The 27858-nt window shown below is 35.7% G+C and overlaps 1 long non-coding RNA gene and 1 pseudogene across 3 annotated transcripts in view; one reads left to right on the top strand and one right to left on the bottom strand.

Annotated features, from left to right (window-relative positions):
- Positions 1–583: 583 nt before the first annotated feature.
- Positions 584–27858, bottom strand: part of LOC308640271 — a 31447-nt gene continuing 4172 nt past the window's right edge. For both annotated transcript variants that reach the window (XR_014020206.1, XR_014020207.1), the window contains exons 3-4: positions 22356–22522; positions 584–720 (exon numbers count right to left, since the gene is read on the bottom strand). This is a non-coding gene — a long non-coding RNA (uncharacterized lncRNA). The remainder of the gene's footprint in view (positions 721–22355; positions 22523–27858) is intronic.
- The window catches only part of LOC308640270 (voltage-dependent L-type calcium channel subunit beta-2-like), a 31996-nt pseudogene continuing 4754 nt past the window's right edge, over positions 617–27858 (top strand). The window contains exons 1-7 of the transcript in view: positions 617–735; positions 2747–2883; positions 6069–6145; positions 11003–11136; positions 15012–15092; positions 16108–16168; positions 25137–25246. The product of the transcript in view is annotated as a voltage-dependent L-type calcium channel subunit beta-2-like (transcript). The remainder of the gene's footprint in view (positions 736–2746; positions 2884–6068; positions 6146–11002; positions 11137–15011; positions 15093–16107; positions 16169–25136; positions 25247–27858) is intronic.

Genomic DNA, 27858 nt, shown 5'->3' with positions numbered 1-27858 from the left:
GTACTTGCTTATCTGAGAATTCTCAAGACATCAAATAATGAAGGATGACTTAATTAATGTTATCTTTAGTGGCTGAGTGAACTCAAGGGGGAAAAGAGAATGAAAGGTCACCACTTTCAAACTTCCCTGTAGCCATGAATAATAGTGTTAAAGTTGTTACATATATTCTCTGATCCTTTGTCAAAATATTATGTCTTTAGAAATCATGTCTTTACTAATTATATTAGATGTTTTAAAGTAGGGGTAGGGAGGCAAACTCTGTCTTTTCCAGTTCCCAAACTAATGAACTGGGCATTTGTATTCCTGTTTGTGATTCCTGATGTCCAATTACTATAAGCTGTTATTCTGTAAACACTCATTTCAGATCATCTTCACCTTTATTACTTGTAGTGCTTTCAAAGAGAACAATGGCCTTTTTCTAGTTCAAAAATGGGTGGTATATAGCTGAGAACTATTTCATGCATTGGGGATACAAACAAGTTGTAATGTGATAAAGAACAAAAGGGGAAGAAAATGATTGCAACAGTTTTTCATTGTGTCTTTTATTTGATGGGGAAGATTGGAAGGGAGCGATTGTTTCTTTCCTTAATTTTTTTTCCTTTTCTTCCTTAGACAAAACCCGTTGCATTTGCAGTTCAGACAAATGTCAGCTATAGTGCAGCCCATGAAGATGATGTTCCAGTGCCAGGCATGGCCATTTCGTTTGAAGCAAAAGATTTTCTGCATGTTAAGGAAGTAAGGAAAATAATTTTAATTTCTATCAGTTTTATTTTTCACCTTGAAACATCATTTTTCATTTCTTATTATTGTGAAATAGCCTGAGTATACAGCTGCAGTTGTATAATATACACTGAATCAATGACCCTCAAGTTTTTCTGATATAAATGTACATTTTTAAAGTGGAAAGGAATCAAGGGCTTCTGGCAATAACTTCAGGGCTCCCTTGGGCTCTGTGGCCCAGATATCAGGAATTGTTACAGTAGATGATCCTTTTTTATGCTTAACCTCTACTTTTTCTTTTAAGGTTTAACCTTGACTATGTGTAGATTTTTCTGATGTCTGAAGTTTAGCCATCAGGGGAAGGTTTAATAATTTCCAGAATTCATGACTCTTCTTCTCTGCTGACAATGTCTAAACTCAGATTACGCGTGCCCTTTTCCCCCCTTGAGTGCTAAATTTCTGTAGTGAAAGGGAGAATGGCAGAAGTTGGAGCCAGTGAGGCAAGAAAGAGATATTAGGAAAATTATTTTCCTCTATGCCATATGTCTCTACCTGTCAGTTAATAACAATATAATGTGAAAATTGGAACAATTCACCCTTATGTTTAAATTTTGTTTGGACTCAACATGTATGAAATGCCTGCTATGTGGGACATTTTATTAAGTGACAGAAAGTCCCCCTACATAATATTGTGTGTGTGCACATGATATTTTTCTTGGATCTGGAGGGATTTACAATTGGAGCATTTTACATATGTCATAGTGTAACACTTTACATATGTAAATTTAACTTATCAATGCACTAAACATTATAAAGAGGTAATAAGTGCCAATTAAAAGACTATCATTTAAGTAACATAAAAGAGATATAAAATATTGGTTATATAGAAAAGACAGAAAAAGTTTTCAGAAGTAGTAGTGTGCCTAGAACCTCACTATAACAAGAAATTAGAGTAACATAAGGTCTCCTCTTGATGGATAGTGCTCAGAGGAGAATCTCTTTCTACCACGGAAAGAAAAAGAAAACAATGAATATTCTTTTTTGAAGTGTTCCAGAATAGACTTATTCAGTTGAGGAAAATGAAATTAAATTATACAGACTAAAGATAAATATTCTACCTATAGGAGATAAAGTATCAGCATCAACATAAAGAAAAATCATGTGTGAATTCTGTTAGCAAAATTTACCTTTGTGCAGTTTTACAAACACAAAATATTTCAGATAGATTCCGGTATTTATCTCACTCTTAATTCTTCTAGTTAATCTGATTATTTAAGGGAAAAATCTCTAATTCTTCCTAGTTCCTGATGGTCTTTCACTAGGAAGAGCTATTAATCTCTGAACCTAGAAAGCCTGTCCTACTCATGGTGACAACAGCAACTGTGACAGAATTCTACCCCATCGTAAAGGCAGCACCTGCCGCGTCCGGCGAAATGGACCGAGTCCGGCGAGAGACGTCGGGGTTAAAAGAGTTCACAGGACACCAAGGTTCTTCATCCAGGGAAGACTGACTTTATTATCTCAGCTCATACTTATATATTTCTTGCAGACAGAATGGAAAGTTACTGGTAGGCGGGAGCAAGGACGGAGGGGAATAGGTGGTTCTTGTCGACTCATACTAAGCCTTCAACCAGGAATCTTATCAGACCCAAGCAGGTCAGGACGTTCCCACATGACCGTTATAGGCTGAAATATGAAAACAGAAACCACAAATCTTTCAAGGCCTTGGGAGCTGGCCTCTTTGGCGTGCACACAAGAAACCAGGGCTGGCGCCAAGCCCCGGGGGCCAGGGGGAATCTGAGCCAGCAAGCACCGAGCAAAAGAAGAAAGCGTAAAGCCTTTAATGGACTGCTGCACACACCAAACGCATTAAACCCATAAACCTAAGGGCTTCTTGAGTTTTGATATTTAAGGCATAGTTCATTGTAATTGTCACATTCTCTCTCCATTGAAAATGGTTAATGTGGAAGAAAAAGGATTCAAAGATTTGAACTTCTGATTTTAACACTTCTGATTTTGTGTTTAGAAATTTAATAATGACTGGTGGATAGGGCGACTGGTTAAAGAAGGCTGTGAAATCAGATTCATTCCAAGCCCAGTTAAACTAGAAAACATGAGGCTACAGCATGAGCAGAGAGCCAAGCAAGGGAAATTCTACTCCAGGTATGAGAAAAATGTCAAGAGTTTGTGAAAAAGTTCAGAGTATAACATCATATATATACTGTTTGTATTCTACAGTCTTATGTATTTGAAAGTAGCCTGGTGATATGGTCTATTGATAGCATAAATACTGCATTTTAAAAACTTCATCCCATTTGGTAGAGAACTAAAGTTAAATATGATCATTAATGAAAATAGCTAAGGTCATACAGTATTAAATTCCAGCTTCAGTGCAGAGGAAATCTGAAGTCCTAATCATTTGCTGAAAATACTCTGGCACAGAGCAGCCGTGGTGACTAATCTGAGTGTCTTTAGCTGCCTGGCATGGCAGGGAGATGTTTTAGAGATGACAGTCTCAGACATGATTGGCAAATAGCAGTTCTTGTCATCTGTTAGTTTCATTTTCACCTAAGAAACTCAATTTTCAGTTCTATCCACTTTTAAGTATTTAAAGAGATACTAGGTATGAAACAAGTTAAAACTGCCTTTGCAGATAGCGATTATGTGAGTTATGTAATCGGCTGGGGCTGAATAATCCTTCCTAGCAGGCTTGAGGTTATTTACCCTTCACTGGACAACTCACTAGGGGGCTGCCCAGACAGGTGGTGAATTTTAAACTGAAACCTATGCAGACAAGTCCAAGGACATACATGACAAACTTCTCCCCACATGAAGGATGGGCTACAGGCAAGATTTTAGTTTAATTTGGACAGCTTGGTTTCTGTTTCTCTATGCTTTATGTCTTGTTTGTTCATATGATGATGCAAATTCCTTTGTCAATGATAACATTTTAAATGTCAGCAAGGATATTTTTACCCAAGTATCAACAAATGAAATGGAATGTGTCAGTTTGGAATAGCCATCCTCATTAAGTAGCATTTACAACTGTCAAGTTCATAGCATCTTATAATTAATTCCAGGGTTAACTTTTCAGATAGAAGTATAATCTTTCCTTTAGTTCTCAGGATTCAGCCCCATCTCTAAACACAAACTTGCCTAAGTGAATAAAAACACTTCCTGCCTTTGTAGGTTTTTTCATTTGTCTCCTAACATTAAAAAAAAATTAAGACAGAGTCTGGAGCAGTGTTTCAAAATTCCAGTAAACTATCAAAACGGACAGAAAAGGCGATTACACTTGGATGTGGTTTACAAATTCGGCATTTTTTATACAAGTAAAAGTTAAGGACTGGCTGGGTGCTGTGGCACATACCTATAATCCCAGTGGCTTAGGAGACTAAAGCAAGAGCATCATGAGTTCAAAGCCAGTTTCAGCAAAAGCGAGGTGCTAAGTAACTCAGTGAGACCCTGTCTCTAAATAAAATACAAAATAGGGCTGGGGATGTGGTTCAGTGGTCGAGTGTCCCTGAGTTCAATTCCCGGTACCCCTCCCCACGTCCCCCCAAAAAAGTAAAGGGCAAATTTGCATCCTGGACATTTTAACTGAGGATTACCTGTCAAAATACTACACAGCTAAAATAATATTTTGACTATTAAACTGCAAAAAGAATGTAAAATAAACCCACACTTAAACTGAAATTATACTTAGTGTTTTAGAAAAAGAAAATACAATAAACTTCTGGAAGAAAATGTTTTGGTTTTGGTAATAGGTGTCCTTACATAACTGCCAGAAACTGCCTCTATAAATACTACTTCTTACTAATTTTACATACTGTCTGGTTACTTATTAAATATAAAGGAGTATCTCTTAAAAACTTAAAATAGATGTAGAGCCCCCCTGGTAGTTACTTAATAGGTTTTTGATATGTCATGTTTGTTTTATATATGAAAATGCTAGAATAACAGCAATGATTCAGTTTTTTTATTATTTACTGTTGCTGAGATTTCATATTAATATTCACTATAACATTAATATAGTGAATATTGCCCTTTGATTCACAGACACTGTGACGAATTCTTTCAACTAGATTCTTGCTCATGCATAATAAACATTAAGCAATGGGATCATTTTGCCCAAATTCTGTGTCCTCTTTTAAGGTATTTCTTGTCAGGCTGAGGTTGTGGCTCAGCTGTAGAGTGCTTGCCTTGTACATTTGAGACACTGGGTTCAATCCTTAGCACCACATAAAAAAATAAATAAATAAAATAAAGGTACTATGCCCATCAGCAACTAAAAATATTTAAAGAAAAAGATGCTGATTGCCATCTTCATTTGTGAATTTGAGTAATATGTTATTGCCGTTCTTGTACACTGATGAAAACCATAAATGCTTTTTTATTTGGTACTGGGGATTGAACTCGGGAGCACTCAACCACTGAGCCAGGTCCCCAGCCCTATTTTGCATTTTATTTAGAGATGAGGTCTCACTGAGTTGCTCAGCACCTTGATTTTGCTGAGGCTGACTTTGAACTTGTGATCCTCCTGCCTCAGCTCCGAGCCACTGGGATTATAGACATGAGCCACCAAGCGGCCAATGCTATTGTTTTAATATTAGCTCCAAAGGTTCTAAGATGCAGAAATGTATCTTCTATCAAATTTTAGAATTTGGTGGTTTTCAAGGATATGCTCTTCAGATCATTTCTAAATTAACCCAGTTTAATTCTCCATATTAACTATGCTTATGAAATATTCTGGGTACTAATTGCTGATTAAATCATAAAGTACTCTGTTTCACATTTTTTCATGTGAAAGGTTAGCAAGCTTTAAAATTGCTTTGTTTTACTTTTATAGGTTGCCCATGAAGGCTTGAGCACTTTGAATCTTAGTATAGTAAAAATAATGAAGCTAAGACAAAGGAGCTGGAACTAAACAAGAAGAAAACATTCAACTTGGGTGTTAGCAATAATATTCTTTGTATTCACTAACTCAGAAGGCCTCCAAATTAAAAAAAAAAAGCAGAAGAAGTCTCTGTTGTTTAGTCACTTCTGATCTGGCTAGAGAACCTGAAGCCTGCAGAAATTATCCTAGTTTGCTTCTATTCTCTGAAGGCTTTTTAAAATAAAATCTCGGATTTGAAAATGTGAACAGAGACCATCACATAATCATTTCAAGTACTCCAGAGTCTCCACCAGGAAATTACTGTTCACATTCTTGTAAAGAAAAAGAAAAAAGAAAATACATTTTAAAGTTCAATAAAAATACAATCAAGTAGCATGTCTATTAAGCTGTATGAATGTTTTAGAATCTGAAATAAGTATCAGATTTAATATGAGTTTTTGCTTTACTTCAGTAAATCAGGAGGAAATTCTTCATCCAGTTTGGGTGACATTGTTCCTAGTTCCAGAAAATCTACACCTCCATCATCTGGTAAGTAGGTGATAAGTGCTGAACAGTATATACTGCATTTCATGCTTCCCCCAGTCTGATCTAGTTTCATGAATTCACATACACTGAATCACTCTGTCAATCCTACAAATGCTAAGATATATCAGAAATCAAAACTAACTAAATAAAAAACTAACTTGTGGAGTTAGCAAGAATTTGGAGAACTTTTTCTGGCTTCGGGTGAAAAAAAAAAGTGTGTCAATTTACTCTGAGTTACTATAGATGACCATAGCAATAAAGAAGTGAATGCCCACCAACTATCACAGCATAGTGTGAGTTGTAGGGCTTCAGAATTAAATAAAAAGAGAACATAGCATTCAAACTTTAGAATAGAGTGAGGAATGGACAATTAAGTGAAGATGGAGTGATCAGCTTCTCAGAAGAAACACTAGACAGGCTCTGTGGAAGACATAGACAATGCACAGAAATATCAACAAAAACTCTTGTAGGCAGAGTAACACTACTTATTTTTTCCAAAGCAATGGATTTATTCTTATAAGTGCTAAACAAAATAAAGGACAGCATTTAAAGCTGAAAATTTCAAGTAAACAAAAATAATCTTTAGTCTAAGTATGTATTTCATGGGAAATACTTAACACTGAAAATTTATGGATCCTACTTAAACTAAAAAAATGTTTTTATCTGGAAATCAAATTTAAGTGTATTTTGTTTTATGTGGCAACTCTAGCATTTTGAGTAGAGCTTACATTTCTATATCAATAGAACACTCACTGTCTTAGCATGAAAGCTCATAATCAGTGCCTTGGATTTTATACAACATAACTGGGGGTCAGTAGGATTATAAGGATTGGCTGCCAGAGTGTTATAGCAAAATGATCTTGTGTGTGATTTCCAAGAAGCTGGAAATGAGAAAAAAAATCATAAAGAGAATTATGCATCTATAGAAAAGTAAGAAACTGTCGGCACTCTGACTACAGTGTCTTAAGAACACGATTCTTCTATTAATAATCATACCAAGTTCCTGAATGTGGACAGCTTTTAGAAACTAGAGATTTAGCAAAAACTACAGATTTCTTTTTAAGTGAGTAAAATCTGAACACATTGAGAAATTAGGATGCATATTGATTTCAAAAGCAATGAGCTTATAACTTGCAGCAATTCTAAGATGCTCAAAATGAAGTAACAGGGTGGTTGAAGGGAAGATTAAACTACTGTAGCTATTATGTGAGGCTTGTATCTTCCCTTGAGCATTAGGAAGAAGGTCTTCCCTGAATGCACAGAAGAAAGGAACCTAATCCTGCTCCACTCAAATGTGTGAAGCTGTACAGATTCCTACATAGACTCATACATTTCCTATATATGTAAAAGAATATCTCCAGGATTCCTGAGGACTGCTACTAGGCTCTTAAGATGGAAAAAAATGCTACATCACATTGTGATAAAGCCCCTCTTTTGTTGGCCAGTACAGTTCTTTCATTTCCTCTAACCAGACTGTAGCCATCTAATCATTCTAGCCATATAATGAAAACCAGTGCATGCATTTTGGAGAATAAGTTGGTGTATATGTAAAATAAAATTTCATTTTATAGTCATATGTTTATCATTACTAAAAATAAGTTCCATGAAGAATATAATAAAATAAAGATGACTTTAAACTTCACCAAAGTTTTATACAGACACAGGACTTTGGAATAACTTCTCTGAATACCAAGAGAATAAAACATTTGACCGACTGGCTTGGAGATGTGATCAACTGTGAAATGAATAATAAGCATATCTTTTTTGTGGTAATTTTTACATCAATAGCTCAATAGATCTAAGGTAAACCTTCAGAAAATTTTAGAGGATCCAGGAACAACTACCCCAATTATCAAGTGTGGATTGGCCTATAATTTCATCTTTTTGTTTCTCAGAGGCCCTATCTATAATTCCCCTCAATCATTGCTAGACCAAGGAATATTAGCATCTGACTGAAGTAAATGTGCATGGATGTTCTCAAGGGTGTGGAAAGGAAAACTTTCTACTTCACATTTGCATAATGGGGAAGTACGCCACACACCTGCATGTGTGTAGACACATCACCCTTGAGCTCTGCTCACCTTGACCCAAGTTCTGAGATAAAACAAAATATACCTTTCAAAAAATGTTCCCAAGGCTCTGTACATAATTACATACATACATGCATATACATGTATGCACATATATAAACATAAATGCTACTAAGGAGGACTGAAAAAGCTATTTTCAAAGTATTTTTTCCAACTAAATATTAATGTTTGCCAAGGTATGGAAATACAGTTCTGAATTTAAAAAGCAGTAACATCTCTTAGTAAAAGGAGAACCATGTGAATCCAACATACTATACAGAACTGTGAAAAAAAGATTCTCTTTTTGATGTGTTCTGAAAGTGACCACATATTCTTGAATTATCAGTGTTATAAAGAAAACCCAAATGCTTTTAGACTTAAGTTAACTAAATTCAGAACCAGTAAGTTGGAAAGTTGTCTCTTTGGGATATGGGGCCCTTGTGTTGAAATAAAGATAAATTTTAGTCCTCACTCAGGCTATGTGTGTGGGTAGCCAAATATCTGAGCACATCACAACATTTATGCATTTCCACTCTTCCTTTTAAAACAAATTCATCTGATGATTACAGCAGACAGGGTTTAGTGGGCAAAGCATAAAATTCAGTTCATGAAATTTGCCATCCCAGAGTACTATCAACTTTGACCTCCAATTGGGCACCCTTAGTTTCAGAAAGGCATTCAGAGGGAACTGTCCCTTGATTGGAGCCTTACTAAGCCAAATAAGAGGTGGAAAAAAAGAAAGAGTATGTGTAAATCTATGGCCAGAAAGGAAATGTATTTAATATTGGTTAAGACCTGTTACAGGAACAATGAAATAATGGCCCAGATCCTCTCCTTAGTCCAGAAAAGTACTAACAATAGTCTTCCTTTTTAGGATTCCAGAAAAATTATTCCTCAAAACTTTCTATTTTTCAGACTTTTCCCATGATAATCATTCAATAAACCCCATAATGAAACATACCTATATGAGCAAAGGGTTAACCATAGTGTGCTATAAAAGCCAGGGTAGGTTCAAAGCCCTGGGCACATTTTATAATTTCTTGGCACACCACACACTGAACCTTTTAGTTACTCCATATGCATAGACAGTAAAAAGAAAGACATATTTACTAGGTAAATATGTGGAATTAATTTAGTTTATTACTACTTTCCCTTGATAGAAGACGGTACCTGATCTATTATGCAAGCCCAAACTGGTATTTGTAACACTGTACAAACAGTGCCAGGTATTCACTCCATCACAGGTTTTTGACCTTATCAAATGAAACAGAAAAATTAAATGAGATCCTAATTTCCAAATGGCTGAATGATCTAAAATCCTTAATAACCACAAAACTGAAAAATAACATGCCTATAAGATGATCTCCCCTTCTTTGGAAGGTTAAAAGAGACTATTGTGAGCATCAACTCAGCTTGTATGTCACAGGAATGTATATGTGTTGCAACACCAAGCAATCTGTTGTTCCAAATGGTAAATCATTCCTTCAATCTGAAAGTACTGTGGTTTTTGTTAGAGGGCTAACATGTATGATATGGTGTTTTCCCACATGGTAAGTAAATTTTCTTTTCATCTTCCTGATCTAATCTCAACTATAAAATAATTTTCTACTGAGCTCAACTCTTGATACCCTCCTGAATCCTGATACCAAAGACATGACCCCCTTGAAGAAGCAAAAGGAATTGAAAGTGTGTGCCCAGATTGAGAAGGACTGAACTGGAGGGCAGCATGGTATAGGGACAAGAATGGACTTACTGCAATGGGAGAACTAGGTTGAGTCCTGCCCTGCCGAGTTATTACTGAGAGCATAAACTCTAAGTTCAGCCTTTAAATCTTATATCAACGTCAACCCTCTTATTTTTAAGTGCTTCTATAGTTGAAAGAATTGTATCATAATTACGTGTGGAAACATTTTTATAAACTCTGAGATTATGCATCCTTTTCCCATTTGCTACTTTTTAAGAGTAGTATTTTTATGTTGAATGATTTCAAATGGAAGGATGTCAAGCAACAATCCCAAACCCTCACTGTACAGTGGAAAAGAACAGTGACCTATTATCTTAGGTCTTTGTGCCCTCCATTCTGCCTAATGGGTTATAACCAGTGGCTTCATAAGTCACCACAAGCCTTATTGTTTTTATTAGACTGACTTCATTGGGATATCATCAGATCCAGTGTTTTCCAATTAGTCTTTGATCAGGCCTTTCTGAGTGTGCACTTGCCATTTATTTTAATCCTGTCTATCCTGAATCCCTCTCTGTGCTGTTTGGATTGAGGATTTTCTATTCTCTTTCCCTCAAATGCCTGTTGCAATTGTAGTAAATCTTTTCACATGGCCCCTATTTTCCACAAAATTAGAAATATGAGGCAAATCCTGTTAAGTTTTCAATATAGTTGCCTATTATCTAAAAGCTGGGTTAAGACACTGTACAAAGTGAAGCAGAATGTTCTGTACTGTAGTTTTATATAATCTATGTGGAGAATAGCAACATTATATCTGAAACTATAAATTAAAAACATTTCTCAAAATATTCAAGAGATCTAACATGGAATAGATTTGCTCAAGCAAACAGATATGATAAGGGTATCTTTCAGCTTTATCAGATTTGATTACATTGTGTTCTTAATGTGCTGTACCTTTAAATTTTACTTTCTTTGTGTACTGTGTTGAACACTTATTTATGATAGCTCTTTTACAGTGGTTAGTTTATTTGGTTTCATTTTATTTTCTTTATAACCTGTTTTTCCTCTCCTGTCCACCTGATGATTTTTGAATTGTTTGTCTGTATATAGCTATAGACATAGATGCTACTGGCTTAGATGCAGAAGAAAATGATATTCCAGCAAACCACCGCTCCCCTAAGCCCAGTGCAAACAGTGTAATGTCACCCCACTCCAAAGAGAAAAGAATGCCCTTCTTTAAGAAGGTAACATGAACTTCCCAGCTCCTGTTGTCCACCCGCTCAACTGCACTGTGTCACATTTCTAGTCCTGTTGACTGTCTGTGTCCTTTGACAAGCCAATAACATGCATGCTCTGTTATTCTTTGTTTCTTTTCCACGCTGCTGTAGCTAAGCAGAAGCAGAAATTGGTAAGTTTACATTGACATAAGCTGTGTTTATCCTGCCACTGGCATCATTAGCATTAATTCTCACAGTTTTATTAAATACAATAATTTCTGTCCTAAGAAAAGAACCTATCAACAGCTAATTGAGTCCATGCATTTCAAACCGGCTAAATTCAGTGGCCTGTTAAAATACCATTACAGTACTTATTCTTTTTGATGGAATAATATCTACCACCAAGGGAATTTGTTTCAGCATTCAAAGGATGTCCAACACTGACAACTCCATCTAATGCACCTCAATTGTGCATGCTTATTCTGTCTTTGTTTCTTTCTTTTTTCCAGAAATTTAACTAATAATCAAGCATATTAAAGCAGTTATTAGATACTGATTTATGATATCCAGATACATAGCTTGTACTAAAAAAAGATGATTCAATTTTTAATTTAGTCAGTATTTAAACTTCTAATCCACTAGGTACAAAATCTGCAGATGAACAAGACCAGTGCAAAACTGCAGGCTTGTTTTGGCAGTTTACTGTGAGTTTTTCCTATTGTCATATATAAATACTCTCCCAATGTTCTTGCCTTCTCCATCAGTCAGATTTCAGCATCTCACCTGTTGGACAATGGGGCTGGTGGCCATGCATAGAGCTTTTGCCATTGGCCAACCAAGATGCTACGCACTGATGCTGCTTGTCCCCTGACTGGAAATTCCAGGGAATTCCTGAGCTCTCTTTATACCAGATAGCCTGATTCCTTTCAGCATGTTTTGTAGCTTCAAGTATTATTTTTTAAAGGAACACATACCCCCAAATTTCCATTTTTTCCCCTTCATTTATAAGCCACTTTCCAGAAGCTACTCTGCTGTCTTTTAGACTCATATTTCCTAATGTCACCAACCTAGCACAAACATGGGAATACTCTCTGCCCCATAGTTTCTCAATACTAAAATCTTTTCCTCTGCAAACAAGTATTTTACTCTGTAGAGGAACTCTAGGTTAATTAACTCATTGTGTCATATACTGAACCCTACACTTAGTTGTTTTTTTAAAAAAAATAAATTTAGGATACCTTAAGAAGGGAAGACCTCAGAACTTAAGGCAAAACTTAAAACACCTGGATTTTTGTGTTAATACAGAAAGCCCCAACTTAATATTCATCCACTCCAGTGGGCCTATCTTTCTGGTCCTATCTTCTGATCACAGCTAAATCTTGCAGCCAAGTGACCAGCAGTGTCCACAGGTTAGGAACTTAGAAAACCATCATTGGTAAACCACTCTGGACATCACAGGACAAGAACAGCCACTTAAACCATGATGCTGGTCAAGATAGTGTTTGAAGTTTGCTTACCCTTAAATTTCACAACTTTAAAAAGAGCTTATCACAAATTTTTCACTAAATGATTCAAACAAAATAGGGTAAGTAGGAAAGGGAAGATAAAATAGACGTATTCTTGGCTGGGTGCAGTGACACATGCCTGTAATCCCAGCAGCTCGGGAGGCGGAGGCAGGAGAATTCCGAGTTCAAAGCCAACTTCAGCAATTTAGCAAGGTGCTAAGCAACTCAGTGAGACCCTATCTCTAATAAAATACAAAATAGGACTAGGGATGTAGCTCAGTGGTTGAGTGCCCCTGAGTTCAATCTCTGGCATCCTTCCCCCACAAAAAAGACATACTTTTTATCAATAGGGGACAAAGTACCAATATTCCATCAAATAAGGTAATTTCTGTAGCTACCTTATTAAGAAGCCAATTGATTACCAGCATGGGAACCCTTTGCTAGTTGGCAGTCACAGATTGGAGGAACGAAAGAGCTGTTAAACACTGTGCCACTTTAGACTTAAAGACTTGGAAATAAAATTTCTTGGTAGCTGTTATTAAAAATGCATGCAATTTATATTCCTAATTATGATGGTGGGAAAGGTGTTCTTATACTGCATAGTTATAAGGACTTGGCTTCTAAACATTTTCAGTAATATCCCAGGTGGTATAACATAATAATTTAGTAAGTATGCTTATGATGCCTTCGGCACTGGTATTCATTCTTCTTATGTTATCAAATCTGTGGTAACTTTCAACATAGAGCTCAGGAAAAAAAAAGCCTGAGATTCAACAATAAGACTGTTTTCTGTGTTTTAGGTTGCTTTTAGAGTGGTGCTTGTGTGGCATTGGTGCTGTCACTGTATTATGTTTGTCTCTTTTTTTTCTGTTCAAAAATGTATCCTACCTTAATTGTGTCTATTAAAATTAATTTTAAGAGCTAGGTAAAATTTTAATCAGTAAAATATGACAGCACAGTCACAGTAATATTTTTCTTCCCCTTGATCATGCTGTCTACAAATATTGGTGAAATCTCAGACAGAAACTATTGAATTTGAAATGCTTTTTAAATCATTCCCACAAGCAACTTAAATTCAAACAAAGTGAGAAACTTTATAATAAGCAATTTTAAGCAACAATAAAATGTTTTTCAATGACAGGCTGATACAAAAATTACATTTGCACATTAGTTTACCAAATTCTTAAAATACTTAAAAAGCATTGTTCTTTTGGTACATGTAATTCTTTAAGTATATATATTTTCATGAATATATATACTTAGTGGAGAAGGGTACTCCTTAACCAAAAAAGAGTTATATAGAGAAAAAATTAATATTAACTTTCCCAGTGTCTAAGGCCATATTTATTGCTCTCCTGCATTTCTTTTTTTATTAAAAAGATTATTTCTGGATCAATTTAATATTTTCTGTTATTAAAATAATACAATATACAAATACTATCAAACAAATCAGTCTTAATGTAATCAAATTAGGTAATATATAATTATTTTGAAAAAACTGTATTTGAAGAAAGCTGAAAAATGTTGATAGTTTTAGAAATTACAACAAAAATTATCTCCTCCCCTACACTTCCAGAAAAGAAACAAATTCCTGCAGAAAAACATGAATTAGTTATGTAATAGAAACACTAACTAAACTACATTTGAGAAGTATATTAGATATGCAAGTTGATAATTAATCTTTGGAGGGCACTGAAGCACTGTCGAATGTTATTACACATTAATCATCTTCTGAGACACAAATCTTACATTTATGTTTTTAAATGCCAACATATAAAAACTAAAAATCCAAAAGCATTAATTATTAACCTGGAAACAGTGCTCATAATTACTGTTTACTGGAATATACATTCATGCCAACTTAAATGCTCACAAAACAGAATTTTCAAGTATTTGGTAATGAGATTCACAATGTTTTGAAATTGGGCTTTATGCAGGTAAGACAAACATCTAAGATACAAAGAAAATAGAATTTTTCTTTTTTCCGTAATTAACCATGATCATCTCAATTCTTCAAAAAACTCAAATGCATTTGAAAAGCAATATTAACTTCCAGTCAAGCCTATGGCACCTATTCTGCATGAGGCATGTTTCTGTTTGTTCTACAACTAGTTTTTTGTTCAAAAGTGGCACTTTATGCTTTTGGAACTATTATGATAATAGCATTTCTTGAGATGAGCAAGAAAATCTCTGCACTATTCAGTAACGTGAAATTCAGGAAAATAAACCCACCAACCTTTGATTGGGTTTATTTAGAAAAGAGGCAAGTAGAAAAAAATTTAAATGACTGGAAAACCAGTGCCTCATATTAGAGTTCAGCAAAGTTATTTTATTAGATGCAAAATCCTACGTTTCCCCTGTCTGTGAAACATCTAAATGCATGTTCTCTCTCTGCAGACAGAGCACACTCCTCCTTATGATGTTGTACCTTCCATGTGGCCAGTGGTCCTAGTGGGCCCCTCTCTGAAGGGTTATGAGGTGAGTAGCAGCCTTTGCCTCGGTAGCACACTTGACCTTCTCATGTTAAACTGCTTTGTGATTCTACCTCCCACTTTAAACTATGGAGTTTGAACTTAAAGAGCCCAGAGCAGCAAAGCATGTTGTTTTTTTCAAGTTGTGGTATATGTTGTTTGGTGTGTTCTCGTGGTTGTTGCTTAGGATATTTCTGCTAGCTACAGTTTCCTCAGTCCAGGAAATCATATTAAATGGAGAGTAACTGAAACCATTTGCAGTCTAATTTATTGTCACTAAAGTATCAGGATAAGTTTGGGGAACTCTTTTGAATTATCTTTGCATTGGAACTTAGAAACAGAAAAATATCGTAACCTCACATGCTTCTTTTTCCAAATACAAAGTTAAGGTAATTTTAAGAGTTCTTTTCATTTTTTTCCTTTTTCGTATTTTATTTTTCTTAAATTATTTATTTATTCTAATTGGTTACATGATGGCAGAATGCAATTCATTTCATATTACACCTGTAGAGCACAATTTTTCAAGTTACTGACTGTACACAAAGTATTTTCATACCATTTGTGTCTTCATACATGTACTAAGGGGAATGATGTCTAACTCATCCCACCATTATTCCTACCCCCATGTCCCCTCCGCACTATCTAAAGTTCCTCCATTCCTCCCATGCTGCCCAGCCATCACCATTATGAGTCAGCATGCTCATATCAAAGAAAACATTCAGCCTTTGGTTTTGGGGGATTGGCTTGCTTTACTTAGCATTATGTTCTCCAACTTCATCTATTTACCTGCAAATGCCATGATTTTATTCTCTTTTAATGCTGAGTAATGTTCCAGTGTGTGTGTGTGTGTGTATACACACACACACACCAAAGTTTTCCTGTCCATTCATCTACTGAAGAGCATCTAGGTTGGTTCCATAATGTAGCTATTGTGAATTGTGCTGCTATAAACATTGATATGGCTATAAAAATTGTTTTATCAAATTAGTAATATTTTATCATAATTTATTGCTTTCTCACAGGTCACAGATATGATGCAAAAAGAATTGTTTGATTTTTTTTAAAACACAGATTTGAAGGGCGGTGAGTATTTCAGAATATTGGCCTTTGTGGATTTTTGATTTCATGATAACCAAACAGTGGTGGGACAGGCATATGATCTCAAGGGTAAACTGCCCACTAATATCTATATGATGACAGAAATAAGTTTTGTTCAAAGTTGAATCAGAATCAATAAATATTTGTCATGTTTCTTTTCTACATCTGCAATCCTGGAAAATCTAGTTCCTGTACTTACATTTATAAGCTGAACTTGGTCATGGCCTTCAGTTTACGATCAACCAGCTCTCATATCACTGCCCAGACATCATAAATAAATATTCCTTTCAATTCACTTTCCTATTCTTCCCAAAGACTTTTCAGCATCTCTTCTTAAACTTTCTAATGTCAATCTCTTTTTATGAACTTGCATCCTATATCACTGAGAAAATGGGGGCAAATAGAGGAGAACATCCAGTAGGTCTCATCACACCTATCCCAGCTTGTAAATCTACCAGAATGTTCTGCTTAGTGTTAAGATACATTCTAGCAATGGCTAACCCACCTCACAATCACTTTAGCATTAGATCCCATTCAAACTATCTAGATAAAAAACTATCACTCCTTCCCCATCTCTGCATCAGTATTTGCTGTTCCAACGGAAACTCCATACACATAAAAAAATGCATTTTCTCCTCATATTTGACTTCATATTCCCCTCAAACTGTCTTTTCTTCATATCTTTATAGCAAGACTCATTTAAAGACTTGTGTATGTTGTACTTGCTCTCCTTTTTTCTCTCACATCTATTCCAGTTATGCTGTCACAAGAACTAGTCAAGATCAAGAGTGATCTGCACACTGCTAAATCTAGAGGTGAATTCTTACCCCTTATGTTACTTAACCACAAGCAACAGATGACATGGTGGACCATTTTGTCCTCTTTGAAATAGTTTGCTTGGTTTCTGGAACCACATTTCTGGTTTTCCTTCTATTGCCCTAGCTACTCCTTTGTCGATTCTTCCTCATCAGCTAGACATCTTGGAGAGCCCAGGGCTAAACCCTTTGGACTTTTCTCTCTTCCAAATACATTCACTCCTTTTAAAGATCATTTCATTCTTTGCTGATATTTCTCTGAATTCCAGGCACAAATACCAAACTGCCTATTCAGCATCACCACTAAGATGTCTACTGGAATTCTCAAACTCAACCTCCAAACCCCCCAAACCTCCCCGTCTTCCTAACCTGATTTAATAACTTTTTCATCTTTCATTCCCCAAACCCTTCAGCCCCACATCACTGAATTATCCTCAACTGTTCTTTTTTACATCCTCCATCCAAAGGCTGTTGTCTGTATCCTCAAAATACATCCATCTCTAACTACTTCTCATACCTCTTCTACTCTCTATTAGCCTTTTGGTCTGAACACTATCGTATTTTCCCTAGATTTGTCTTAGTGCTTTTTTTTTAATGCTCCCTTAAAGTCTGCTCTCAGTTCAGCAGCCAGAATGTCCCTGTTAACTGTGGGCTGGAGCTCACCATTCTTCCATTCGTGACTTTTCACTCGGATTGAAAACCAAAGTCCTTTCTGTGGCCTGTATGACCTCTGGGATCTAACCCTGCACACACCCTTTATTTTCATCTTTCACTACACCCCCGCTTGCTCATTCTGCTTCAGCCACTCACTTCCTCACTGCTATGTCCCCAGACAGCTCAGATCCATGTCCACATCAGTGTATATGCACTTTGTAGTTCCCTCTGATAGGAACACTTTTTCCTCAAATATTCTCCTTGGTAACATGTGCATATGTACACACACACTCTTTACCTTCTCTGTTTATGTATTTTACCTATATATTGTTATCAGCCTTCTCTGACTAGAAAAAACTCCAGGAGGATAAGGGTTCTTAAAGTTTTGTGAACTGTGGTACCTAAAATGCTACTTGACATGAACAATGAATGGATTAATGCTGATTCAATGTCTGCTGTGTACTCTGTGCTAAAGAAATGCAGAAATCTTGAAGCTACTGTCTTTATGAAGGACTCATATGAATACCATAAGTTGAAACGTCTAGCAGTAAAACAGTACACTGATGAAGGGGCACCTCAGTATGTGTAGCACAAGGTATAGGTAGCATAGGAGCAATTAATACAGATTTAGTGATGTCCCCAGATAGTATGGGGTTTTAAATGGACCTACGATCTTACCAGTTGAACCAGGAGGAAGAGGAGAAGGGCATGTCTAGTAGAGTGTGCAGGTAGCAGGGTATGATGTACTGTATGTGAAGTAAGCCACCTAGAGGTATTCAAGGACCTATGCAGGGAATGATTAGTAACAAAGCAAGAAGCTGTATCTAGTATGGCACACCAGTAAGCTTGGACTCAATCCATTACCTTTCCTCCCCTTCCCTTCCCTTCAATAAAGCCAATGTTGTGTATTTTTTTAAATTGAACAAATTATGTATAATTATAAAGCATCAATCTCATTCCCTAATACCTTCCTTTTTCCTCCCTCTTCTCTCCCTGATCCACTTGATCTCGTCTTATATATAAACTCATTGTAGCATGTTTTTACATGGACATAGCATAATTTGGGAATTTCATTCCCTAGGACTTCCCTATATACTCTCCTCCTCCCTTCCTATACGCAATATTGAGTCTCCTTCCTATTTGGGGAGCTCTTTTTGTTTTTGCTACCCCTTCCCTACTTTCCACATATAAAATTCAACCCTCAACTTTTAGTCTGGGTTATTTCACTTATAGCACGATATTCCCCAGTTCCTTCCTTTTACTAGCAAATCACATAATTTCATTCTTCTTTATGACTGAGTAAAACTCCAGGTGTGGGGTATGTGTTTCATATTTGCTTTGTCCATTAGTCTGTTTGTGGATATCTAGGCTTGGTTATACAACTTGACTGTTATGAATTGAGCTGCAATAAACATTGATATGCATATATCACTACAGTATGCTGATTTTAGTGTTTTGGGATATACATACACCAATAGTGGGACAGCAGGGTCATACACGAATTCTATTCCTAGCCTTTTGAGGAATCCCCATACTGCTTTCCAGAGTGGTTGCACTAATTTGCAGCCCCTCCAACAATATATAAGTGTATCTTTACCCCCACATCCTCACCAGCAATTGTTGTTATTTGTGTTCTTGGTCATTGCCATTCTAACTGGAGTGATATGAAATATCAGTATAATTTTGATTTGCATTTCCCTCATTGCTAGGGCTGTTGAACATGTTTTCATGTTTGTCAGTTATTTGCATTTCTTCTTTTGAGAAGTGACTGTTTATTCTTTTGTCTATTTTTGATTGAGTTATTTGCCTTTTGGTGTTGAGCTCATTACATATTCTGGATATTAATCCTCCCTTGGAAAAGCTTTCAAAGATTTTCTCCCATTCTGTAGGTTCTCTTCATGTTCTTTTCCTTTCCTGTGCAGAAGATTTTTCATTTGATGCCATCGCACTTATTTCTGGTTTTTATTCTTAAGCTTATTAAGGAAGTCACTACCTGTGCCAATATGTTGGAATGTTGACCCTATGTTTTCTTCTAGCAGTTATACTGTTTCTGGTGGAATTCCCAGGTCTTTGATCCACTTTGAGTTATTATGCAGGGTGAAAAGAATGGAATCTAATTTCATTCTTGTTCATAGGGAAATCAGTTCCTCCAGCACTGTTTGTCTAAAAGGTGATCTTTTCTCCAAGGTATGTTTTTGACAGCTTTGTTAGGGATCAGATGACTGTGTCCCTGTGGATTTCTCTGCACATTCTAGTCATTGATCCTCATCTAGTTTTATGCCAATATCATGCTATTTGTTACTACAGCTTTGTAGTACAATTTGGGATCAGGTATTGTGATGCCTCTGCAGCCTAAGCAAGTCTTTATTGAGTATATTCCATGTACCAAGAATTATGAGGTGTCAAAGCAGACAAGGGCTTTAATTTCATGAAGTTGACTTAGACAGCCTTGAATCAATGGGTAGCATAGTAAAGTTTAAGTTAGCTCCTGAAATATCAAAGACATGATAGGAGTCCAAAATTTAAGAATAGATTATAGGGGACTTGGGAACATGCTGGACTAGTACATATTTCTCCATTCTAAATAAGATAAATTTGCTGCCTCTTTGCCACACTCCTTTCTCTGATCCTAATAATATAAGTACAAAAGACAGTTTTTAGTGTTCTAATAAATTTCTTAATATTTTCTAGATCATACTTATTCCTCCTATCATTCTAATTTACATTGACCTTTAAGGCAGGGGTGTGCTAGGGATTAAAGCTAGGGCCTCACAATGCTAGGAAAGTGCTTAAGCTACATCCTCAGCCCTTATATTGGTTTTTGACAGGAAAGGCAAGAGTAGGGAGGGAAATTTTTATGGCTGGACAGATATTAATAAGCGTCAAGCAAAGATCTAAAAGGAATTGAAACTAGTTTTCCTCTAAATAAAAAAAAAATATATATTCTTTTCTACCTACATCAATACTAATTAGATGTTTATTGTTCCATTTAGTAAGTGCCAGGAAATGGCTTTTGGTTTGGCCTGGGACTGTCAGGCACTGGCCAAGTTTAAAAGGCATACATCTAATCTGCCCAATTATTTCTTTATTCTCAGTTCTGTCATTTTTCACAATTTGGAATTGTCTACATGAACATGCACACCTAAAATATTCTGCTAAAATAGAAACTGTACTGTCATGAATATGTTAACTCACTGCCCTCTCCTAAAATGGAATGGAATTTATTGACTTACCACTTCTAAGTAACCCTTACTATGATTTGGATTGGAAGGTGAATTCCAGTCAGGATGTGTATCTCGGAACCATGTTCTATGGTATCATTCAGATTGATTTCATTTAGGAAACAAAATATCTGAATGTTGGATCATCTACTGATTCTCACCAGAAGTAACTTCCATATGGCTTTACTAATGGACCTGCCTTGGGCCATCTTGAGTCATAGAGCTGGAGTTCACTACCAATTAAAGATCCACAAAGGAAGTAACAAAAGTCCATAGGTATAATTTCAAAAGATATAATGTTTTTGGCAAGGCAAGACAACAGTAGAAAGTAGAAAATCATCAGAAGGTGCCAGCTATATGTGTATCCATTATATTGTAAAAGGGAAAAAATGGATTATTCCTTTAGGCCCACAAGAGAGAAAATAAAGGTTCTAGGTATTTGGGAATTCTTTTTCTGTTCTGAAACCTAGTTAATTTAATTTGTTAATAAACCTAGTTAATTTAACAGCTCTGGAGAATTGTTGGAATCACTCTTCCAGTTATTAGTGTTTTGTGTGTCAGGTCAAAAAAGACATGATAAATCATCCTCTTTTTGTTGTGTACAATAGAATAGCCCCTAACCAACTGTGTCATGCCAACAAAATAATCTCCAGATTCACCTTGTAGGACAATGAAAGGTAAATTAACAAAATCATGAACAATAAGGAAAGCTACCATTTGGGACAAATTGTTTTCTCCACCAGTGACTTTTAAAATGTCAGATATCAGTACTGAAGTGTTAGGAATGTGTACTGAATTGCTATAAAGATACTGTATACCAGTGCCAGAATCTTGTGTGAGTAAACCTTATTGGAAATCAATAATCCTGGGAAACACTGTATCACTTTTTTCTGGTGTAAGTAAACATCTTCAAAACAGGTTTGGATACCTATCAGAATCACATTAAGAAAACTCAAGGGGCCTTTTGCCACTTTTGTCTATTTAATATCAAATCTCTGGGGACAGGTTGTGAGATTTCTAACTGTAGAAGTATATATAGTGATTCTGACATACCATGAGAATTGAGACTCACTGCTCTAAAATGATTTGTTCCTATGAATTTTGCTATTTAGATCTTCAAGGTCTGCTGCTTGGCAGACAATGCCCAAATCATGACTGTTAAGAACTCAGATAGTGGCCTGTCTCATGTAGCATATGCAGATAACCACATAAGCAGGTCAATAGAAGCCTAGCTGAGCAGTGTCATGTTTCCCCAGGATGTCACCATCACAGGGCAGCTGCTCCCCATAAGTTTGCAGAGCTCTTTCAAGGCATATAACTAGAGCTCTGGTCATCAGCAGTGCTCAGGTCTCAAACAGCTGTAATAATCAAGTGCCTAATACTTTAGGTACTCACTCTTATTTCTGTTAGGAATCCCCATCCCATAATAATATACCAGGTCACTCCCTCCCTCCCTCAGGTCTCCAACAAATGTCCCCTTACCTGAAAGATCATCTCTGAACATTTAATTAAAACTTTCACAGCATTCCCATCTTCATCCTCACTATTCTGCATTTCCAGCGGCACTTATCATGACCCGACATCAGGTATCTGTTTGCTTCTCTCCATTCTCTGCCTCTTCTGTAAGAATGTAAGTTCCATAACAGCACCTAGAACAATGATCGACACATAATTGGTACTCCATAAATATGGATGAAAGTAATGACTATCTTTGCACTATGCAGGTGTTTAAAATAAAGGAGTCCTATTACATGCATACAGCTGAAAATTCCCTTTACATTCCACACCAATCCCCAAGTAAATAGGAATTTTAAAGTAATCATTGAGCACTGGTTCTTCCTACCTCTAGCCTGATTTCACTTGTGAATGCATTCTGAAATAATAAATTATTTTTTAAATTTATGGGTTTATTATTGGGTTTTTGTTTTTCTTGTTCTTGTGGTGCTAGGACTTAAACCTCACACACACTAGGTACATACTGTACCGCTGAGCTACAATCCCAGGCTTAGTTGTGCTTTTTAATGCTCAAATTTTCATCAAAGCACAAAAATTTTAAAAATCAAGCAGACTTACAACAATGAAGATGAATCTCAAATCTGTTAGGTAAAGAAGCTCAACTTGAAAAGTTAAATATATGTTTCTATTTATATGATATTCTGGAAAAGTCAAAACCATATGGAGACAGTTACTAGTTTTATGGTTGCCAGAGTGGAACAGGAGGAAGGATTCTCTACAGAGGGGCAGCATAAGGGAATGGTGGAGTCATGAGATAATTCTGTGTCATGAATGCACTGGTGGGTGAAGAATTCTATGAATTGGTAAAAACTCATGAAACTGTATACCCAAAATGTCAAAAAAAAATCTTTTTAAAAATATGTCTATTTATTTAGTTGTAGTTGGACACAGTACTTTTATTCTATTTATTTATTTTTATGTGGTGCTGAGTATTGAACTTAGCACTTCGCACATACGAAGAGAGCACTCTACCACTGAGCCACAACCCCATCCCTAAAAATGTATATAATCAACCTTCCCATTTAACTGTTGACTTAAATGGTCAGGGCTTTCTGACTAGAATAGCTTTCCTTCAGAATTTTGAAAGCCTTTGCTCCATTAACTTCTGGTTTCCATTGTTGTTCTTAAGAAATACAAAGCACTTCAACTCCTGTCCTGTTTTTCTTCTGGAAACTTTTAGTTTTCTCTTTGTCCCATAAATATTATGAAATTTATAAATTTTAGTGTATATCTTTTAATCACTACACTAGATGCTTTCAATTTGAAAAATCAGACTGTTAATTCTGGAATTATTTTCTTTTACCTATTCTCTCTTAACTCCTAATCTGTGGAATTTGAACTTCCTGGGCAATTCTAATTTTCTTCACTTTCTTCTATTTATCTCTTTGGCTTTTTTGTTAAAGATCCCCTTATCTTTCTTTTAAATTTTGCTTCCTACTGTCACTTTTAATTTCTAAAACATCTTATTTTGTTTTTAAACAACTTTATTCCAGTTTCATAGATAATAATTCCTTATTAATGGATGACCTTTCTATTTGTTGTGGCCCCTAATGTAAAATGTTTTCCTAAGATGCCTAGTAAACACTGCTGTGCTCAAATTAATTAATTGGAAGTTCTGTGCTGGTAGTGGAGTTTGCCGATGTTATGCTCACCTATAGGACAATCTTGATGGATAATTTACATAGAAGATATCCAATATACATTATCTTTATGCCTATATATATGTTTTTTTAAAGTTTTTAACAGGCCTTTAAATATTTGTTTATTTATATGCGGTGCTGAGACTCAAACACAGCACCTCACACATGCTAGGCAAGTGCTCTACCTCTGAGCCATAACCCCAGCTCACAACTTTATGCCTTAATTATTTGGCAGTTTCCCCCAATCTTCCTTTCTTACACCTCGAGGATATAAACATAAGCCTGGCTACCAAAATTCACTGATAAATGGCACTCTTTCTGCCTACAGATAATTTGTGGTCTCATACAAGATAGGAAAAGAATTCTCACCTGGCCACTTTTTGTGGCGAGCTCTAATTCTGAAGCAGATTTTTAAATTGGGCCTGTCAGTAGCTAGTGGTGCAAAAGTGATTTTTAAATCAGTCCTAACTTCACCATCCTCTTCAAAGATATTGTCAGCATTCAATTTTGTTTCATAGTTTTTTCTCCTTCCAACTTGAACACTCATTGAATACTTTTTTGGAATATATCTTTTACTATTTCCACTTCCAGATCTTTTTGCTCATTTCTACCCTATCTAAAATGAACCCACTCAATTCACTCAATATAACAATACCTTATATATTCTCTTCACAATAATCATCATAATCTTTCATTGCTTTATTCTTCATCTCTGCCACTAGAAGGAAGATCAGATTTGCCTTGATCTTATTTTTCATGATTATATATTCTGCAGGGCCTAAGAATATAGGGCTCAGAAGTCTGGGTTTAAATCTGTATATTTAGTAAATACCCACTAAACTTCTCTCCTAAAAGTTTTTGGAATAATTTAATCAGAAAATTCATGTAAAGTGCTTAGTACATATATGGCACTTGTATACAACCAATAAATGCTAAGTAAGGCAAGTACAGGATAAGCAAAAAAGTACAATGAAGTATCCTAACATGTGGTTGGAAAATATGGTCATTATATATATTTCATTCTTGGGATGAATTTTGGGCATATAGTTCAATTCCCTTTTATAAGATTAACAACCTTAGGGTCTTTTGTTACTTTTTTCTCCAACAGGATATCTATCACAAGGGTCACTGCTGACATCTCCCTTGCCAAACGCTCAGTATTAAACAATCCCAGTAAGCATGCAATAATAGAAAGATCCAACACAAGATCAAGCTTAGGTAAGTCTGCAATACTGATGAGCTGAAGCTATGTGGACATTGCTCTCCTAAGAATGACAATGAAGAGATCTAGCCAGATGATGCTTCCACGTACTGCACAAACAAAGGGGCATGTGTTGTCAGTAGCTAGTGGTACAATCTTCATTTTATTGTGTGGGAAGATTTGTTACAGTTTCAAGTTAAAAATTCCACATGCTATCAGTACTGATGTTTTGGTTGTGGTTTGTTTTCACTAATAGGAGCTGAGAATTTGAATTATCAATAATGAAATCATATTCAGAATAATGTAATTTGTATACATGATGAGAATGAGGAAGTAAATTCAGGGCTATTCTCCATTGATACCAATATCTGTTTTATTTGTGAAAATAGTATAGGGTCTTGGTTAATTTGTTCACAGAGTAGTTCTGAAAATTGCTTATTAACCTATACTGATTAAATTCAGACCTTTCCCAACTATTTCTTCTCTTTGAAATATGTGCTTAATCACTGTTACACATTTAACTTACTAGATTGTTGGGTTTATATTTTTATAAAGTAAATTTTCCAAGGGTTGTGTGATACTTAACCTTTAGTTCTTTTTCATTTATATATTAAATAAATTCTTTGAGATGCTAGCTTTTAACAGAGAAGTTTTTAGTTTAGTCTGATGTAAGATTATGTAAGTAGAAAAACTACTAGAAATCAAAGGTTAGTTATGGTACTTTATAAAACTGTTTTATCCCTTACCAAACAATTCTTCACTGATGAGTCCTTATCTGACAACTACTCTCAATATTGAGTGCTCACAGGAATTGTTATAAAATGATCATTTCATAGATTCAACTGATAGTTAACTAATTAGACTTACTATTGAATTAATGAGATGCATTTAGATTGTCATCGCTCTCTAAAACTATTGTGTACACATTATTTTTAAATGGTATCTAACTCAATACAATGTTGAAGAGTCAAATAAAAAGATGAATTAGATAAAGCCCTTCCTCCTAAGAGCTTAATGGCAATAAGAAAAACATAAGAGCTCAATAGAGTAGAGGACAAAAACCATAAGGGAAGGTTTTCTAAGAAGCTGGTCTGAGCTGAGACTTGAAGCATGCATGGTACTTTAGTCAAGAAAAAAGTACATCAGTGGTAGAGGGCTTGCCTAATATGTGTGAGACACTGGGTTCAATTCTCAGCATCACATATAAAGAAATAAAGGTCCATCAACAACTAAAAAAAATTTTTAAAAAAACCATGTTTCACTGTGGCTGAAGTGTATCATTGAAAGAAGAGGCAGGTGGAAGGTGACACCAGAAAGAGGTAAAGGTAAAATATTAAGGAGCTTGGAGCTTAAGGTATTAGGGAACCATGTAGAGATTTGTGTCCATTCATTTAATAAATACTTGAGAACCAACCATGTGATAGGCATTATTCTAAGTGCCAGAGACATAGAAGGATACAAAGTTCTTGGTCTTAGGGATTTTTGTCTCATGGGAGAGATAAGGCCAAAAACCTACAGACCATTCATTAGTCAATGGATAATGAGTCCTGAAGTAGTACCAGGCCAGGGAGTAGAGTTAAGCTGAGAAGGAAGGTATAATTTTATAGTGTGAAGGCCTCACTGAGGAAGTGACATTTTAGCAGAATGATGGATGTGGTATTTAGCATGCCAGGAACACTTTTCTCAAGTAGCTGCAAAACAAAAGACATTATTCCTGTTTCATTTATAGTCCTGCCTCTTCTTCCATCAACAACCATCCCTAGATTATTTAGAAGCAAATCTCAAACATAATTTGCTGAGTTTCTTCATTTGTGCATTATAATTACTACTTGACTAAATCAGGATTCAAATTAAATCTATACATCATAGTTCACAGATCTCTTAGGTTTGCATAAATCTTTTCCTTGTCACTTATTCTGTAAGGCACTGAGAGTAAAAATTTTCCTAACTGTATTACACTGAGATAATTTATATGCATCTGTTTCTTACAAACTATTTAATTTGGAAGTCCAATGTGTATTTTTTTTCTTTTAGCAAGACCTTATTGTGAGCAGTATGTCACCAAATATTATTTTAAAGCTATTATGTTGAGCCCTGGTTCCTTAAAGAAGTTCAGGTAAATAAGAGGTCTCTATTTATAACACTGTGAGGCCAGATGATTAATGACTTGCTTTTCTGGAATAATATGCCAGTTAAAATTATTTCTAGGAATCTTCTGGTATGAATGCAGATGCATAAGAGGAATCAAAGGTATTCATAGAACCAAGTTTGCTGGCTTAAAGGAGTCTTATAGAATTGATCTTCCAATAATTGCAGTGAAAACTACAAGTTATACTTTATAGGCCTATGCAGTCTAGCAGCTTCTGGCTAATTATTAAAATCAAACTTTTAAAAATTCAGTTGCTTATTCATAATAGCTATATTTTAAGTGCCCTGCAGCTAGGCTACCATACTAGGCAGCATGGATATTTTCATCATCACAGGTTTTAGAATCTTTGGAAAGATCATAGAGTAGTAGATGAGCTGAATGCAATTTTCTTGGAGTGCAAGTAGGTCTTTTGTTTGTTTTATGGTGCTGGGGATCGAATCCAGGGCCTCATGCATGCAAGGCAAGCACTCTACCAACTGA

This window comes from Spermophilus citellus, assembly GCF_964194105.1.
Source record: "Spermophilus citellus genome assembly, contig: SCAFFOLD_217, whole genome shotgun sequence".
NCBI classification, from domain to species: Eukaryota; Metazoa; Chordata; class Mammalia; order Rodentia; family Sciuridae; genus Spermophilus; species Spermophilus citellus.
The sequence above is the reverse complement of the archived record's forward strand: the minus strand, read 5'-3'. Positions and strand labels throughout refer to the sequence as shown.